This window comes from Dermacentor variabilis, chromosome 8 (assembly GCF_050947875.1).
Source record: "Dermacentor variabilis isolate Ectoservices chromosome 8, ASM5094787v1, whole genome shotgun sequence".
NCBI classification, from domain to species: Eukaryota; Metazoa; Arthropoda; class Arachnida; order Ixodida; family Ixodidae; genus Dermacentor; species Dermacentor variabilis.
Genome location: NC_134575.1, coordinates 169,931,862 through 169,950,844, shown reverse-complemented (window position 1 = coordinate 169,950,844; position 18,983 = coordinate 169,931,862). Strand labels below are relative to the sequence as shown.

The 18,983-nt window shown below is 46.8% G+C and overlaps 1 protein-coding gene across 1 annotated transcript in view; it reads left to right on the top strand.

Moving 5' to 3' along the window:
- LOC142591628 (protein 5NUC-like) overlaps positions 1–18,983 on the top strand; it is a 162,611-nt gene that overhangs the window by 49,119 nt on the left and 94,509 nt on the right. The window lies entirely within an intron of this gene.

The window sequence follows — 18,983 nt, the reverse complement described above, 5'->3', positions numbered from 1 at the left end:
CTGCCGGCTCAGGAAAGTGCTGTCTTGGGAAGTCCCAGTACAGCGCCGCTATCGACGACTGAGACCACGCCACATGCAGTGCCCACACCGGCTCGAGTGGAAGCTTCAGACGCTGCAGCTCTCATTGACACACCTCAGCAACTGAGACCACCAGCACGCTGCGGTAGAGCGGGTGCTCGCACCTGGAGGAGCTGCCCGACTGAAGGCGCTTCAGAAAGATGAGGAGCGCAAAGCAGAACTGCACTCTGTAGAGATGCGCTTGCGTTGGCAGCAGCTCCTCCAGCAACGACAACGTCACAGGATGGACGAACAACGAAAGCAGGAACTGCACCAAATCGAAGTGCAATCGCGGCAACAGCAGCTGGAGCAGCAAAAGTGACGCGATGACGTGGAGCGCCAGATGCTGTTTCTTGAATTAGAGGCCAAGAAGCAGCAACTTGCATAAAGCCAGCAGGCATAAAACTAAATGTTTCATTATATTTTCACACACGTCTATGCTTTAATATGTAAGAAGTATGATACAGCTGCAACTGTGGTTAATGAATGAAACTATAGTGGTGCAAATGAGCAATAATATACACATACACGAAAAAAGCATCAAAATATAATATGAAGGAAGTACTAAAGGAGTGTCCTGAGCAGTAAAGTGTGCTTGCACTTTGATGGCATTCCTTATCTGAACTTGCACATAATTGGAGTTTCCAAGATGTACTCATTTTGAAATCTGGATGAACGTAGGTGCACATTCACTTTTATGATGTTTTAGTTAAATGCTCGAGCAATAAGCCTCATTCGACATTGTGATCCATGCAGTGTGTCAGTTTGCCTCGCCACATCAGGCTGCTGCCGCCTCAAGTGTTGTGGGATCACCACAGCTGGAGGCTCCGGGTCCTGCCTCAGGACTGCCAGGCTATGCAGGGCAGCACAGGCTGTCGTAATGACCGCAGAACACTCCGTAGAGTGCTGAAGCCCCATGTCAAAACATAGGAAGCGACGCTTCTACACACCGAAAGCTCGCTCTACAGTGTTGCGGGTGCGGATGTGAGCCGCTTGATACCTGTGCAAAACTGACAATGTTAGTTTACACTTATGCTAACTACTCTGAGACGCACTTTATACCTTGGAATCATAAGCAGGTTAGTCGTCAAAGCTCTTGCAGCTAATATGTTAATTGTATTGTGTCTTATATTCAGTGCAGCAAGAACAGATTGCATCAAATACATGAAGGTAATAATACAAAGCTATATTTTGCAAAATTGCGTCATTACTACTAAAATATCGATCACGCTTACTCTAATTAAACCTTCAAACGCAAGAAACTGTACGTAATTACATAATTATTATTTGTGCTTTTTGCTTTATACAGCGGTACTCACTTGCTCTCGGGGCTGTCCGGACGTCCGGAGGAAGCTAGTGGGGTCATAAGGAAGGGCATGCATGCATAGCCAGCGTCGCCAAGTAGAAGTCCAGGCACTCGTTTTGTCTCGTAGAGAACACGTGCACGACTGTTGTCGAAGATTCGACTGTCATGCACGGATCCAGGCCAGCTAGACACGACGTAAAATTGCAGCTGTGGCCCTGCAATGACCTAATGAAAAAAAGAAGAATCGATTGTTTTTTTTTTTAGCTGAAGTGAATGTAAGCCACGCAATTCATACATACACGATAGTCTTTTTTTGAGTAGAAGCAATCACTGCTTCTTAGAATTGCAAGGCCATACTTCCCTTTTGGTGATTTAAAAAAAAATTCAAAGATAAGAAGAGCCCCAATATGTACGACAGTCTTCTAAAATAAAAACGTCTAGCATTATTGTTACGCCAATCTTCATTTACTCGGCCATATCACCGCGCATTGTCACGAAATGCGCTATGTCATTATCTGGAGCAGGAAAAGGATCGGAATTGAGTTAATTGATTTCTGCCATGACTGATCCAATTAGCCAGTATTCTGTTTATTGAAGCTCGTAGACATTAACACATGACTGCCTCTTTAAGAATTAATGCTGCACTAATATAGAGAAAAGAAAAGAAGTAGCAATTTACCTGTACATTAATGGAGAAGTAACCCTTCCGATTGCGGTAAACTTCGCCATTCGGCCCACCTGGTGCCTTGATGCGGATGTGGGTGCAGCCTATGCACCCCGTCACCTCAGGAAACTTGGCAATGCGGTAGGCATCCACCATCGTCGCACGGAACTCGCTATCTGTGCTAGGAAACTTCACGACGACCGGGAACAAGTGCGCAGCAATTAGTCGTGACACACGTTCGACGACGCGGCTCACTGTCGGTTGCGACACTTTCACTAGGTCACCTGTCACAACTTGAAATGTGCCCGCTCCATAAAGGCGTAAAGCGAGAAGAACTTGAAGCATTGGTGGCAGACGGTGGCCACGGTTGCTGGCGTTCTGTTCAAGTGGCAGGCAGTCAAGCAGCTTCTTCACGGTACACTTCGTGAACCGATAGCGTGCGAGAAATTCGCTGTTGATGAAGTGTTCCACGGGATTCAGGCGGTCCCTCAGCCTCTGTCATGGTACGTCTGCAATATCGTCGTCGTCCATGACGACGCCGAATAGCTCGTCGACGCGGAGAACATAATCGACAAACGAAGCGTAGTCCGCCATAACACTCGAGTGAAGGAGCTGCCCAAGGTAGCCTCGATGCTACCTTGAGATTCTCGAGGAAAGCACTCGGGATTTCCTTCACTTCAGGAGCGTTTCAAGTCAAGGGCGATTTGTGAAATGAAAAACGACCCTCAAGGAGCGTTTCAAGTGGAGGGTCGAGTCAAAGAGCGTTTGTGAATTCGGGGGTAAGTGTACTTTTGTTTTTAGCTCTCCTGTTTGCAGTATCGGGACGATTATCTTTGAGAGTGGGCATTGACACGTGCACTTCTTTATCTTCTTCGGGTGACCGCGTTTTACCGCTTAACACATGTTATCACAAATCGCAGGACGCGCCTGCATGTATCGGAAGTTTCCCGAATGTTACCGGTGATCCTATTTGACATCTGTTGTCACCGAAGCTTGTGCGATGCGAATTGTCTAAAATGTTACATAAGGCACACGGGCACCAGCGAATATTTTGGAACATTCGATGACTCATGCATAAAAGGCGACGCGCTTGGCCGACGGATTAGGTTTCGACGATCGCCGACAATGTTCAGCGCTATCGTTTTGATTTTAGTGTAGCCTGTTTTCTGTGGCCACAGGTTCGGTCAAGAAAAATTAGTTTCTTCATTCACTGTAGTGGTACTGTGTTCTTTGCCGTTACTGTTACCTGACAGTGTCATCACCCCCGGTAGTAGACGCACTATCCCGGTGGGTAAGTTACCCGTCCCTGGTGTAAGGCGCATGATAGGGCTTTAGTCTTGCTACGTGAACGATGTTACACTCTTAGCATGGTAACGTTTAAGTTTACCTTTATTGGCAAGTAACCTATAGCATAAGGGTTACGAGGGTACTAAACCAACTTGATATTTGTGTTTTTGTTAATTACAGTCGTGGCTAGAAGTTACATGTGTCGAAGTATGCTATTTAAGATGTTACTTCAACGCCAAATGTCTCGTAACCTTGAGATTGTAACTTATATAAAGAAAGTTGTGATCCGTGGCTCAGGGCACTTATTGTATGGATTGGAAGTTTGCTGAATATTGTGTCGCACTGGCGATCCCGATATGACATTTTCAGCCAAGACTAACGTGTAAAACATGGTGTGAGGCCGCGTGATGGAGGTAGGTTGGGCCAAATTGAGATGTTATTTTGCCAGTCGGAATGTTTTTTTTTTCGCAATATAAAAAAAAAAGCTTAAATCTTGCATGAGCCCATGCTCAAGTCAACCAGCAGCAATTCAGTGACCAATTTTATGTACTGCATACGTGCCACTATAAATTAAAAGCAAGCCACAGAAACATGAAACATACATCGGAGAATATTGTGGCGAACGATGCTGTGTCATAAATTGTAACTACGGTTCAGTGTGGTGGGAACCCTACCACTACCCCTGCAGGCATTTTATGCTGCGGTACAAAACCTGCCTGCAGAAAAACTAAACGCAGATGTATTCTGGTGATTGAATACACATTTGTACCCAATAATTTTTTTTTATTTGAGCATCAACGCTTCCTTTAGTCGCGTTTGTAATCTTCTCCTGAAACATGACACCCTTTGACAGCAGAATGCACATCGAAGGGTGCATGCGGGCACACGCTGGAATATTGTAAAAGCTCAGCGACCGACAGAATGAAAGCGTCGAGCAGGCCCAGTAACTACTCTGTAGGGGAGAAAGATATTTTGTACACTGCAACAGAATGTATTACGCCTCCACGTTTCTTTTATTTTTTTTTTTACTTTCTAACGCATAATAGGAGGTGGACCCTAACCTGCAGCGAATATCGGCTTCCTTATAGAGAACGCCACAAACGCACCGCTTTTGCTCGCTCGCTAACACGCGATAACGACGCCACTACATTCACATGACAGCGGGCGACTGCCGCTCCAGTAAGGTCTCGTAGAGAGATGAACGGGCACTCAGGTATGAGGCCACAATGGCGGACGGCCAAATGAGCAGAGAGAAAATATACAAATACAAGCAAACAGCAACATGTTTAAACACATCTTTAAACTATAGAATATTAGAATCTTGATATACTGTTATGTGGCACTTTGGCGGAGCTGTAGCTTCATTATTCTTTTTATTTCCGCTATGTATGTACGCGCTTCAGCTTCAGTCAAACGGGAGCGCAGTCATATCTCCTCTGCGTTGTGTAGCTCTCAAGAAGCATGCCGAGAATAGTACGGCTGATGCGGTCTTTTTGTAACGGTCGTGTCAGGCTTTGTTTCATCGCTTTAACCACGTTTAAACGCTCTCCGATTTGGTGGTGCGCGCTTACGAAGCGTGTTGTGTGTCTGAGTCGCTCGCGACGCGTGGTACAGTTACAAAAAAGACCCCTAACGGTGCGCGAGCCGCTGAAAAGAAGCACTGCCGCCGTTGAGCAGTGACATATTGGCGCGCTGAGTGGCACTGGCCGCTGCAAGGACCCGCATTGCCGATGGGAATATGGTAAATGTTCTTCGCTTACGCAACAGTTGTGAGCATCGCTTATGTTGGGATTGCTGTAACGAATTCTGAAGACAGCAATAAATGTGACCCAGGTAAGCATTGCTTCTTGCTCAATCATTTATTTCTAGTGTGCGTGCGTGTGTGTGTGCGTGTGTGCGTGCGTGTGTGCGTGCGTGCGTGCGTGTGCGTGCGTGCGTGTGTGTGTGTGTGTGTGTGCGTGTGCGTGTGCGCGCGTGCGTGCGTGTGTGTGTGTGTGTGTGTGTGTGTGTGTGTATGTGTGTGTGCGTGCGTGTGTGTATGTGTGTGTGCGTGCGTGCGTGCGTGTGTGCGTGTGTGCGTGCGTGCGTGCGCGCCTGTGTGTGTGTGCGTGTGTGTGTGTGTGTGTGTGTGTGTGTGTGTGTGTGCGTGTGTGTGTGTGTGTGTGTGTGTGTGTGTGTGTGTGTGTGTGTGTGTGTGTGTGTGTGTGTGTGTGTGTGTGTGTGTCGCATATTTCACCGCCAATTCATGCTCAAGCTTACGCTACTGAGTTTTAATGAGGTCAACCGCCAGGATGGCTTTAGTAAGATGGGGGATGGTATCATCAAGCACATCGTGCGTAATTTGAAGTAGGGCATCCTGCGCAGATAGATGCGCACGGAAGCCCACCATACTGCGGGGAAAAAGGTTATTTTCTTCCATGTACGTTGTCAGTCGGGCAAGGATTACGTGCTCAAAGGTCTTGCCGAGACAAGATGTAAGAGAAATGGGGCGGATGTTCTCGAGGGTGATGGGCTTGTGGGGTTTTGGGATAAATATAATTTTTCCATGCTTCCAGGAGGCAGGGAGGGTACATGCCTCCCAGCACTCGTTAAAGTAGGTAACGAGGTGAGATATGGAGTCATCATCAAGATTTCGGATGGCAGCGTTCGTAATTTGATTTTCCCTAGTGTGGTATTGCGCAATTTCAATAGGGCTGCGCGAAATTCAGATTCTGTAATAGGAGCGTCAAGCTGTGGTTGGGGTGAGCCCGTGTACTCGGGATGTTTCCAAGGAGGACCTGGGGTGGTATAGGTGCATTTCATCTGCGCGAGGAAGGCGTCGGTGTCCTGCCGATGGTTATGAGTGAGGCGGCGAATGCTAAGACGCGTCTGAGTTTTAGATTGCGTGGGATCGAGCATATGGCGTAACAGGTGCCAAGCGCGGGTTGTGGAGAGATTGCCTCGGAGGCCGTCACAAACCTGAGCCCAGTTAGCTTTGCAAAGAGTGGCACTATGGTGTTCTATTTTTTATTGAAGCTGGGTGAGTTTCAGTTTCAGTTTCATGTTGTGCTTTTGAGTTATGTTCGCGTTATGTTCGCGTTATGTTCTCTTGAGCTTCAAGAAGGTGGGCGAGCTTACTGTCGCTAACGGGGGTGTCTGGGGTAGTATCGAGCGTTTGGGTATGTTGGCGAATGTCTTTCTGTAACTGAGTAGTCCAGGTGTCTAGGTCGAAGGGGCCCTGTGCTGGCTGCGCTTGCCTAAATTTACGGAGCTGATACCAATTTGTGTGCCTAGCGGTAAATTTGCGCTGAGGTCGGCGATAGTCCACCGCTATTCGAATCAGGTGATGGTCGCTGCCTAGTGTGGCTTGCGTTCTTTCCCATTGTAGGTGAGCCAAGTTTCTACCAAGCGTGAGGTCTGGGCTAGTATTGGCAGTAACACTGTTACCAACCCGCGTAGGTAGGCTAAAATCATTAAAGATGGTCAGATGAAGTATTAGCGTATTATTGTATAAAACTGTGCCTCTGTGGTTGGTGCGTCGATAGCCCCAGTCCACGTGAGCGCAGTTAAAGTCACCGGCAACCAGTAGGGGGTTTGATCCGGCCATTTTGGTTACGGATTTGAGGAGTGGAGCAAGTAGGTGAATCGGCTGTCGTGGGAGAAGATAGCAGTTAAGCATGAACAGGGGAGATTGTGCAGGGGTGTGGGGTAAAATGTTGATGAAGGTGTGAGCAATAAGGGAGGTAACATCGTGCTCCGCATAATGCAAGGTGTTACAGACGTATGTAACCACCCGAGGAAGATCAGTGGAGTCAGAGGGGATAACAGCGTATCCTGGCAGTTGCCTGCAAACATTGGCATCCTGGATAGCGATAATGTCTGGTGGGGACAAAGAATTGGCGATAATCTGCTGCAGAGGGTCGCGCTTTCGCCGAAAGCGCCTGCAATTCCATTGAATAATTTGTAAGGAATTATGGTGCCTCGGAGGAGCCATGTTGAAGGGTGGCGGGGCGAATGAGGAGTGCAGAAGGTGGGACTGCGGGAGGAGAGGCCGCTGAGAGTCCAGGCATAAGGTTAGCTAAACGCTCCTCAACCTTGGCCATGATGCTAGATATGACCCTATCTATTATACTATACCGGTAATGGTAGCTTCAATCATAGTGTGGCACTGTGCAGTGACCTGCGCAGTAATGCGCTCTGTGAACTTGGATTCTAGGTTTTGGGCGAGATCCTGAAATTTGGCTTCCGGGTCTATAGGTTGGACTGGGCTCTCATCAGGCCTCCTCTTTTTCTGAGGAGGTTGGTCGGACGGGGTGGATGAAGAAGATGCGGATGGTGGAGTGGGGGTAAAGCAGGGGTGGAGGTAGAGAGGGCTGCCTTGAGCTGCCTTACCTCATCCCGCAAAGCCTTCACGTCCGAGTCCTGGGAGGTCATGATGTTCGTCTTGGCAACCTTGGAAGCCTATGTAGAGGTAGATGGGAGCGTCGTGCTAAGCGGGGGAAAGTCCTTCTTTTTAGGGAACTTTGTCTTCTGAGGCGGTGGGCTAAGTCGTTTGGTGGCGGCATTTCTTGCCTTGCACGAGCCGGTGCCCGTGAGGTGCTGCCCCCCACAGAGAATGCAGATCGGGATGCAGGAGGGAACATCTTGCGGCTCATGCTTGTCCCCGCACCGCGGGCAGAGACCACTCTTGGGGTGGGGGCACACGTCGTATCTGTGGCCCGGTCGACGACAGTTTGTGCACGCGTCTGGACTTCCCTTGTACGTCGTGCATCTATGCACTACACTCATGTAGCGTATGGTGTGAGGGACTGGGCCACGCGCAAATGTGATCAATATGGAAAGTGTCATACCCATTCTGCGGGCTGCGATGATATCAGCTTCCGGGTTGCGAGTCTGGAGGTCTTGTAGCATCTCTTCCGGTGTTTCCGCCCAGTAGGCTTGCGAGATGACTCCGCGCGCAGCAGCGGGCGGCGGTGCGATGTAGGCGGCGACGGGGTAACTGGTTTCTTGAAGGACCACTTCCTTGATTTGGACGAGGTGAAGGGCCGTTGACTCGTGAGGTGTAGCGACCGTGAAGGTGTTATTCGTCGGGTGAATCCGGAGGTGAAACTCTCCTAGGTCCCGGTCAGCGGCGGTCACTCGCAGAGCTTTTATGAGTGGCTGCGCCATGGCTCCGTTCAAAGCGAGGCCTCATCTTGGTCGGAAGACTACCCTTATAGTGCCGGGAGGGAGTGAAGCAAGTTGCTTACTTCGCAATGCGATTGCGTGCGTCACGCGCAGCTGTTGTTCTTGAGCACGGTATGTCGGCTTGAAGGTCGCAGGGGCAGTGTCGGCCGGAGCACCGACGGCGGGTGCGGCAGGCTTATCTCGAACAGGGGCTGCATGAGGAGGCACAACCAGCGTTTCCGGGCTTGGTTTGCCTCCCTTGTACGAACGGAGTATCGTGGTCCACTCACTGGGTCTGAGCGTTGTCGGGTCGAGGTCTTCGCCCTGCGATTGCACCTCCATGGCTGTTGGGGGTGGGTGCGCTACCAGTGATTGGCCTAGCCTCTAGCGAGGCAAGACCCAGTGCGGCGGCTGGCCAGGAGCAGACTTTCCGACATCGATACGGTCCAAAAAAAGGTTCGGATGTAGGTTTAGCGGTCGGCAGCGCTGCAAACGGAGGGGATTCGTGCGTATTCCGTGGTGACTCTTTATTGAACCGCACTACTCGCTCGCTTCATAAACACGTTTTTTTTATCTCTATGAGTCACCGTGTTGGTTATTCTTAAAGCTCGAGTACATGTTGCACTTTTGTGCGTACACACAGCATTAGACATCATGCACGGAACTGGTGTTTGGTGCTGATATGGTCGTATGTTTACAAATGAATTGTAAACTATCCTTAATTAAATAACAATATTGGCAGTAGTTCATTTCATAATCACTCGATATCGCGTTTTTACTGTTAAACTGTCAAGTTCTTCTGGTGTTGTTTTTTGAACTGAAGACGAGTACGAACTGACTTGGAAATTAATTTGCATGATTAGTTTGAACTGATTAATATTTTTTTTAAACATTTAACCTTTAATTTTTATTGTTACCGAAATGTCCTTGATAGAACATACTTAAATTTTGCTTGTTTAATTATATGTTCTGTGTATATATTTTATATGTTTGTGGTTAATTCAAGCCTCTTTCATTACATGTTGATAGCTGTTTGCAGTGCGACTTAAGCCAGTAAATATAAAAGTTGAAGATTACTATTCTGTTCTTGTAGGCTCCACTGGAGGTCGGAAAATGAACAACTGACATACTGGCTGCAAATAGACATGACTGTGCTCTCAACAGGGCTGAGATCGCCCTCCTTATGATAGTATAAAACTTATATGTATTTCTATTTCGACATATTGTGCACGAACCTTCAACTTTTATGTCTAATTGCATCATTCCTGCTGCGGCTGTAGCAATAAATGTGTTCTGCCACGCAGCGCTGTGCTTGAAGGTTTTTTTTTCATTATTGCTTCGTGGCCGTGCAGAAAAAAAGAGAGCAACCTTGAGCTCCCAAACTGTCCGCCTACAAACGAACATAGCATCTATAGATGCCATAGGTGTCCTGTTAGTGTCACATGGCCTTCTGTGATCCTGATACATTATCGCAGTAAAACACAGCGAAAAGCCTCTATCATGCTTAGACTTAGCCTGTTTAACAAGATGAGCCTGCTTTAAAGTAGACTTTGAGAGTGAATACTTGTGCCAGAAATAGGAATGTGTATAACAACGTGATCAAACTCAGCAGCCTTTATTTTCTATTTGCAATATGAGCATTTATTTAAATACCTACAAATGTTAACTAGTGAGCAATACTTTATTTAAGGTGATACTCGATATTTGTCGTAGCGTGTGTGTTGTATCATACAAGTGCCACAATTGAAGTGTGATGATCTTACTATTTTACATTGCTACACATTAGTCAGCATGTTTGAAATAGTCGCCTGATGTATTTGCTAAGATTTTAGTATTAGCTCACATGTATGCAAGCATTGCTTGTTCTACTTCCATGAACATGTATAGACGTCTAATTTCAACAGCCATTCTTAATTTTATTCTTGCTCAATTACACCATGAAAGGATGCTTCCTTGTCTCCCTCTCGCTTTCCCTATAATATTGACTTGAAGCGCTGCACATGGCTCTATGGTAGTGCTTCTTTTTCAGATGTTAACCATAATCAAACATTTATAATCTTGCATTTTTGCATTTGCTATATTGCATTTGGAGTGCCTTTGGAACCATATTCTTAATGTACACAAGGGTGTGCAGCAATACTTCTGTGGTCTTGAAAGGTGATATAATAACAATTTTCCCATTTCTGTTCTTGTGCCTGTAACATCACGGTGCAGTTCAAATTTTCCTGGTTTTCTTGTTTGCTAACCGCAGTGCAAACTTATGCAGACAGTTGACACCATTTTACTGAGGTCATGTATAGCTCATAGTATATTATGATGCAAATGTTACTACTTTTGAGAGATACTTATTGCTCACATGCACAGAGAAAATGCTTCCCCCAGTGCTTACATGCACATGTATAGAGCTTTAATTTCAAAATTTGTTTTTAATGTTATCTTTGTTGAGACGCAGGCTGAAAGACTAGTTTTTGGTCTTGATGCCAATTTACCTTTATATTGGCTTGGAAGCACGCATGGCTTTCCGGCTCCGTCTTCTTTTTTAGGTGTCACCATAGCCGAAGCTCTGTATCTTTTGCATTTGCTACATTGCATTGGGAGTGTCTTTATTGTCCTGCACTAAAGCTGCAGAGGATGTGTAAAGCTTCTTTTTTTTTTTGGTAGTGTCCAAGGTGGATCTGAACACAAGTGTCCAATTCATGCTTTAGTGCCTGCAATCTCATACACTTAACCTTTGCCTTGTTTTCTTGCTTCCTGACTGCAGTACAAACTTTTACATAGACAGTTAACACGGATTTAATGATGACGTGCATGGCTCAAACACCGTGATGTGATAGAAGTGATTTCCTGTGACATTATGCAAGTGATACTATACTTTTGAAGTTTCAAATGTAGTCATGTGCCATCAAGGATTCCTGTATTTGTGGTGTATCCTATGTAGTATCTTCAAATAAAAATATTGCATTCTAAACAACCATATGTTATCGTTGTGGAACTGTTAGTTTATACGCAAAATATTTATACAAGCTAACTGTGCCTTCTCCTCAGGCCTTCATATTGTGTTTGAAACTGTATTGTTGGGAACATTAACATTACATATTTTCTCAAATGTTGAACAATGGACTATCTCACGGGGAGTTTCATTTCGGCATAAATCCGGAAGGATACTAGCAGTAGCCCTTTGCTGGCTGATATACAACAATTTAAGTTATTTAAATGGAAGTAACCTTTTGTTATCCCATTCAGCTGAGCGATTCTTTTTTTTTTTGCAGAGAATTTTATATCGGCCCCGCTTTTTATATGGTCCGCCTAGCCTGGTGTGGCTTAGCTACGAGGACGCGCCACCGCTTGGGCTTTGTACCAGAAAGGCCAAATCCGCGCATGGTACACCCAGCCAGCTGCCGCCAAACAACAGGTGCACCATTTCCTTCTTTCGTGCTTCGCTTTTCTTCTGCATCTTTTTTCTTGCGCGCTCCTTTCCGTGGCAGGATTAAGCAGACTACAGCCGTGCGCAGAGAAATCTGAGCCCTCGCGGAGGACGCCACTCGGCCAGTCCTTTTTGGACACTGTCTCTTCACGCGTTTGCGCTTCAAGATATTTCACCTGTCCACCTCGTGTTGTTTCCACAGCAAAGGGTGCCCCTGTGGCTCTCAGCCTCAGAAAAAAAAACTGCGTTTTGTTGAAAACTTAGAATTTACGCAAGCCGTAGCATCTCCTCTTCGACCCCAAGGATATGTAGTGTGAAAATGCTTTCTACCACTTAAAAAGCGCAACAAAGGTGAGCGCGAGTGAACAGATCTTTACTTACGAATGGAATAGTAAGTGACAGACGCATACCCTTTTTGGGTACAATTCTGCACCTGTTAAGCAATTAATAAAGGAAATGTTTGCTTTGTCCGTGAACAACGAGAAGCGTTCAGAACCTTGACCCGTGCTGTTGCTGTTGTTCTCCTCTTGCGCATGCATTTACGTTTCCTGTGTGGATTGTTCCAAATGTGTCATCAGCATGCAAAAATTAAAAAAGAAAATCAGTCAGCTGAAATTCATTCTTTTTTCACTTTCGCACGCTAAATGACACCTTAAGAGCAATCCACGGAGTAAACACAAATACATGTGCAGGAGAAGAAAAACAGCAACAGCGCGGGCCATTGGTCGGAACACTTGATGTTGGAAAAGCGAAAATTTGACTCATTTGTTGGTTAGCAGCTGCACAATTGTAGCCCAAAAGAATATGAGTCTGTCACTTACAATATACTATTCGAAAGTAAAGAAATTTCTGTGGCTACCGCGCTCACCTTGGTTGCGCCTTTTTGGGGAGTAGGTGGCATTATTTCGTCTTCATATCCTGGAGGTCGAACAGGAGATGTTGCGGTACTTTTTTTTCTTAGGCTGAGAGGGACACAGGGACACACTTTACCCTGGAAACCGCACAAGGTGGACACTTGAACTATATCGAAGCGCAAGCGCGTGTAAAGGCAGCCTGCGAAAATGACTGCCCGCGGGGCGCCCTCCGCGACAGCGCACATTTCTCTGAGCATGGTTTTAGGCTGGCTAATACGGCCGCAGAAAGCAGCGGGTAAGAAAGAAGAGGCGCAAGCAGAAAGATTCCCGAAAGATATAAGAGCCGCGTCCCCGTTGCTAGGTGACACTGGCTATACGGAGCATGCGCAGCGCGGTGTCCATCATGGACCTCCAGCAAGCCGCTTTGTGTAAACATTTTAATGGTTCAACCGGTATAATGTAGCAAGTAACCTCTATATTTAGGCAAACGTGCTCAATACTGTATGCCTATACTAGAGGTTAAAGTGTTGTAACCTATAGTTTAGGTTACAACACCGCCTAACGGTGTACCGCCTAACGTAATTGTTAATGATGGTTACCTATTTATTTCTGGAGCCAGAGAGATGAAACAACCCTAGGTTTAGACCAACTCTGAGAAAGGGTTCGGGCGGTACCTCGATTGACTGGTGAAATCCAGCTGCAAGCGCTGAGGGCTTTCGTCACCGACAGGGCTCACAAGCGGCAACGTAACGCCGCACGGAGCGGGCGAGACCGGGTGAAAAGAAGTGGCGGCATACACGCTCATAAGTGCGCGACACGCCCAAGTACCCAGCCAAGGGAGTGTCATCATGTTAGCGGAGGACAGTGGAACGCAGGTGTGGTGGGATGACGAGGAGAATCTTAGGGTCGTGGGGATACATATTACGGCGGTATAAGGTCCCCTACATGTAGAGGAACATCCTCAAATAGGCGTCACCAGGCGTTGACTCCAGCAAGTCGATGAGAGCTCGTAACGTAGGAGCGTGGCGCTGCTCCTTGCCCATTTAGAGCAAGTGCGACACAGAGAACACGCAAGCGATGGCGTCCACATCTGCCGGATCTTCCACATGGTAGCTTGACAAAGAATCTGCATCCTGGTGCAAGCGTCCCGTCTTATATACGATGGAGAAGGTATATATGACGGTGAAGCATATTTTTGCAGGCATAAAGCTCAGCGAGTGAGCGCTCCCGTGGGGTCCTTGACCGAGGATAGCAAGCGCAGAGCGTAGTGATCAGCGACGACACAGAATGGCCCTCCGTACAAGTATGAATGAAACCTTGCAACTGCCCACATAAGAGCGAGACATTCGCGCTCTGTAATTGAACAATTGCGCTCGGCGGGTGATAAAAGTTGGCAAACATAGGCTATAACGCGATTACGTCCACGCTGGCGTTGCAATAGCACTCCTCCTATGCCGTGACCACTGGCATCAGTTCAAACTTCCGTTTAGGCAGACGGGTCAAGGTAGGCCAGCATTGGAGGTGTGGTAAGGAAAGTAGTGAGATAAGGAAAAGATGCGGCATGATCAAGGCCCCTAAAAAACGGGCCGTCTTTCTTCAAGAGGTTGGTAAGGAAACGTGCATTGGTCGCAAATCCCTTTACAAAGCGCCGAAAATAGGAGGATCGCCCTACGAAAATACGAACGTCGTTTGTAAACTTCAGGACAGGAAAGCCCGTAACGGCTCAAATATTGTCTGGATCAGGTCGCCCGCCTCTTGCATCCGTTGTTAGAATCGGCCTGCAGCTATTTCAGCCCGCTGCAGGTGCGTTAATCAATACGGGGTGGTGGCGCCCTTCAGAGAACCAGCGAGGACAGCGCTAACCAACCGTGAACTTCCTTTGGAGAACTGTGGGCTACGGCAGCTCTGGAATGTAGAGGCGCCGGCTTGGTTCGGGCGTGACCACATGACTACGGGGACGCAGGACAATGGATGCCACCACGACTGCGCTGCAAAGGTCATCGGCCCTCGGAGGCAGCACTGAAACGTGTGCGGCATGTGTGTGTGTAAAACCCCTAACCCCTTTTCACAAAGGCGACCACGATGACTTTCTACGAATTCACTGGTCGAACGTTTTCCTCACCTAGGGAACTAGGGACAAATGTAGTGCTTATAAGCAGCAGGTATCGGCTGCTAGAGTGTGCTCGTCGTCGTGCTCTGTGCTCGAATGATGATGATGTTTGGTGTTTAATGGCACAAGGGCCAGGTGTGGCCAAAGAGCGCAATGCTAATGGTAATGAGTTCGCGGTGGACAGATCGGTTCTGTGATCCTAATGTGCCGTGGCTGTAAAGGGGCCTAAAAGAGTTGATCCACATTCTATAAAATGTAGTAGTAATAAAATTATGGCAATGACTATTGACGTGTACTAGAACATTAGAAGGGATTGAGAAAGAATGATGCAATATATAAAATACGTGAAATGCTAAAATGTCTGGAGCACTTCTGCCTCACCAAAGCCCTTGAAAGCCAAGGACCTAGAGGCATGTGCTATACAAAGAACACTATCGTAGATGTATCCTCTGGAAAGAGGATGCACTACGGAATAATTAGGCTTGTCACGTGTAGCACAACATCTTTCAAGTAAGCGAGGACTTCATTGGTCTTAAAAAGCGGTTCTACACCAAGAAACATGGCCGGATGCAGAGGGACGTGATGGCTGTATGCAAAAGGAAAATGTTTCCTCCTGTCTCTTTCGGCTTCCCGGCACTCCAAGAAGACGTGGAGGGCAGAAAGCCTGTCGCCGCATCTACCACAGGTAGGAGGCTCGTTACCAGTCAGGAGAAAGTTATGAGTGCCGAACGTATGTCCTATTCTTAGTCTAGTGAACAGGACGTCTGTTCTTCGTGTTTTCGTTGTTGGGTGCCAGAAACCTAACTTAGGCTTAATTACGTGAAGCTTGTTACTCGTTTCTGCGTCCCACAAGCGTTGCCAGTGGCTTCGCAGTTTGTTTCTGAGGAAAGGCTTCATATCTGTGGCAGGGACTGCAGCAGGAGTACCCTGCGATGCCATTGATTTGGCCATCTCGTCAGCAAGCACATTTCCCTGGATTCCTCTATTGCCAGGAACCTAGCATATTACTACATGTCTGTGTGATGAGTAGATGTTACATAAGTGTGTGTAGAGTTCATTGAAGACAGGATTTGTATGCTTTTGTAAAGAAATTAGTGCTTTTACAAGACTTAACGAGTCTGTGAATATTATTGCTCTGTCAAGTTTCAGTGTCTTTATATGTTTTACTGCAGACAGTACTGCATAGGCTTCCGCAGTGAAGATACTTGTTAGGGGGTTCAACACGTCAGATTCAGAAAGAGAGTGACCAGCAGCAGCGTAGGATACGGCAGCATGGGATTTGGACGCGTCTGTGTAAAATTCGTAGCAGGAGTACTTCGATTGAAGCTCTCGGAAATGCATAGCAATTTCAAACTCAGGAGCGTGCTTCGAGACCTCTACAAAGGATGTGTCACATTCTGTCACCTGCCACTCCCAGAGCGGTAATAGATTAGCAGGAGCCATTAGGCGATGTTCGAGTATTGGGGCATCCATTTCTTCACTAAGTTCTCATACCGGCAGCGACAAAGGAAGTCTCATGGAGGGTCTATTAAGGAAAAGTGTTTCGCACGTTAAGTCGTTTACTTTCGTGAAACACGGATGTTCCTTCTTAGGGCGCACTTTAAGAAAGTAGGTGAAGCTGATGTATGTTCTCTGAAAATGTAGTGACCACTCGTCTGACTCTGCATATAGACTTTCGACGGGGCTTGTTCTAAATGCGCCAGTGGCGAGGCGGATACCCAGATGATGAACGGAGTCTAACATCTTTAGCGCGCTCGGTGCGGCGGACTGATAAACCATGGGACCATAGTCCAGTCGTGATCGAACTATGATCCTATAAAGATTCAATAAACACTTTCTGTCGCTACCCCATGTTGTGTGGGATAGGATTTTAAGCAAGTTCATTGTTTTAAGACATTTTGCTTTAATATATTTTGTGTGTGGGATGAATGTAAGCCTGGAGTCAAGTATAACACCTAGGAATTTGTGTTCCTTGTTTACGGGTATTCGTTGCCCATATTTTTCAACAGTGGGATCTGCAGCAAGGCCTTCTTCCTGGTGAAAAGAACTCCAGAACTTTTGTTAGGGTTCACTTTAAACCCGTTTTCATCTGCCCACTTGGAGACTTTTTTTATGCACTGTTGTACCTGCCTCTCACAGACTGCTAGGTTGCAGGATTTGAAACCTACTTGTATGTCGTCTACGTAGACGGAGTAAAAAATAGATGGGGTAATGTTTTACGAAGCGTGTTCATTTTAAGTACAAAGAGCGTGCAGCTCAGTACGCCTTCCTGGGGTACCCCAGTTTCCTGTATGAATACACGCGACAGCGCATTACCTATTTTCACTCAGAATGTACGGTTTTGCAAGTATCTTTCTATAATGTTTAACATAGTGCCGCGGATCCCCAGCGTCGATAGGTCACGCAGGATGCCATAGCGCCAAGTTGTATCGTACGCCTTTTCCATGTCGAGAAACACGGATAAGAAGGACTGTTTATGCACGAAGGCGTCGCGAATGTTTCCTTCCATGCGCCCTAGATGGTCGGTTGTAGATCGTCCTACTCTAAAACCACACTGATAGGGATCAATAAATTAATTTAATTGAAGGAAGTGTAAAAGTCGACGGTTTATCATTTTTTCAAAAAGTTTCCATATACAACTTGTGAGGGTAATTGGGCGATAACTAGTTACTAATGTGGGGTCTTTGCCCTGTTTAAGAATTGGAATGACCAACGCTTCTTTCCATGCAGTAGGGAGGTATCCCGCAGCCCATATTGCGTTAAAAAGTGCTGGCAGAGTAATTTGAGTATCACTGGCAAGGTGTTCAATCATGTCGTACATGATCATGTGCGGTCCAGGTGCGGAGCTCTGACATGCAGTCAGGGAGGCTCTTAACTCGACGATGTTAAAAGGCGCGTTGAAGGGTTCGTTCTGTCTGCATTTGCGGTCGATAGCCTTGTGTTCTGCTACTTTTTGTGTTTTAGAAACGCCTTGGAGTGATGTTTAGAACTGGAAACATATTGGAAGTGTTCGCCAAGGGCGTCAGCTTGGTCTTCCAAGCGGTTTGCTTCGCCGTTTACTAGGGGCAACGGATGAATTTCTTGCCCCTTAAGCCTTTTCAGCCAATCCCATACTTTAGATTCTAGAGTATATGAATTTATACCGGAGAGAAACCTCTGCCAGCTTGCCCTCTTTGCCAGTCGTCGTGTCCTTCTTCCCTGTGATTTAGCCTGTTTAAATTCTATAAGATTTTCCGCTGTAATACATTGCTCCAAGCTTTCTTTTGTCCCTTCCTCGCCTCTCTACAATCGCCATTCCACCAGGGGACCCGTCTTTTGGATGAAGTGCCTCTTGTTTGAGGAATGAACTTTTCAGCGGCGTCAATGATAAAAGCGGTGAAGTATGAAACAGAATTATCTGTAGTAAAATTCTCTATAAAATCCCGTAATATGTGGGTGGATTCTCTAAAACGTTCCCAGTCAGCTGAGGCCAGTTTCCAGCGAGGGAAGTGTGGATGCAAGACATGTTTGTTTACGAAGTTCAGCGTTACTGGGAAGTGGTCACTTCCGAATGGGTTTTTAATTACATGCCATTCTAAATCAGGAAAGATGGAAGCGGATCCGACCGCCAGGTCTGTTGATGAGTACGAGTTATGATGTGGGTTATAATACGTTGCTTCTTTCTTATTGACACGTGTACTTGTCTTTATCGGGCGACACGTTTTGCCGCCTAACAAATGTTATCGCACGGCGCGGGACGAGCGTGCATGTATCCGAAGTTTCTGGAAAGTTATCGATGCTTCTATCCGCTGTCTGTTGTCGCCGAACCTTGTGTTATCTGATTTCATCGCTTGACACGAATGGTGTAGAACTTTGTAGAAGGCATGCGGGTCCCAACCGTTAATCTGGAACATTCGATGACTGATCTATAAAAGCCGACACGCTTGACCCGCTGATCAGATTTTCGACGATCGCCGACTGTGTTCGCCGCTATCGTTGTGCTTTAAGTGTAGCCTGTTTTGTGGGCACAGGTTCGCCCAATAAAAGCTAGTTTTCTCTTTCACAGTACTGCTACTGTGTTCTTTCTTCACCGTCACTACCACGTGACATCTGGTGGAGGTGCTAGTGCGTTCATGTACCGAACGCCCCCGCAAAGC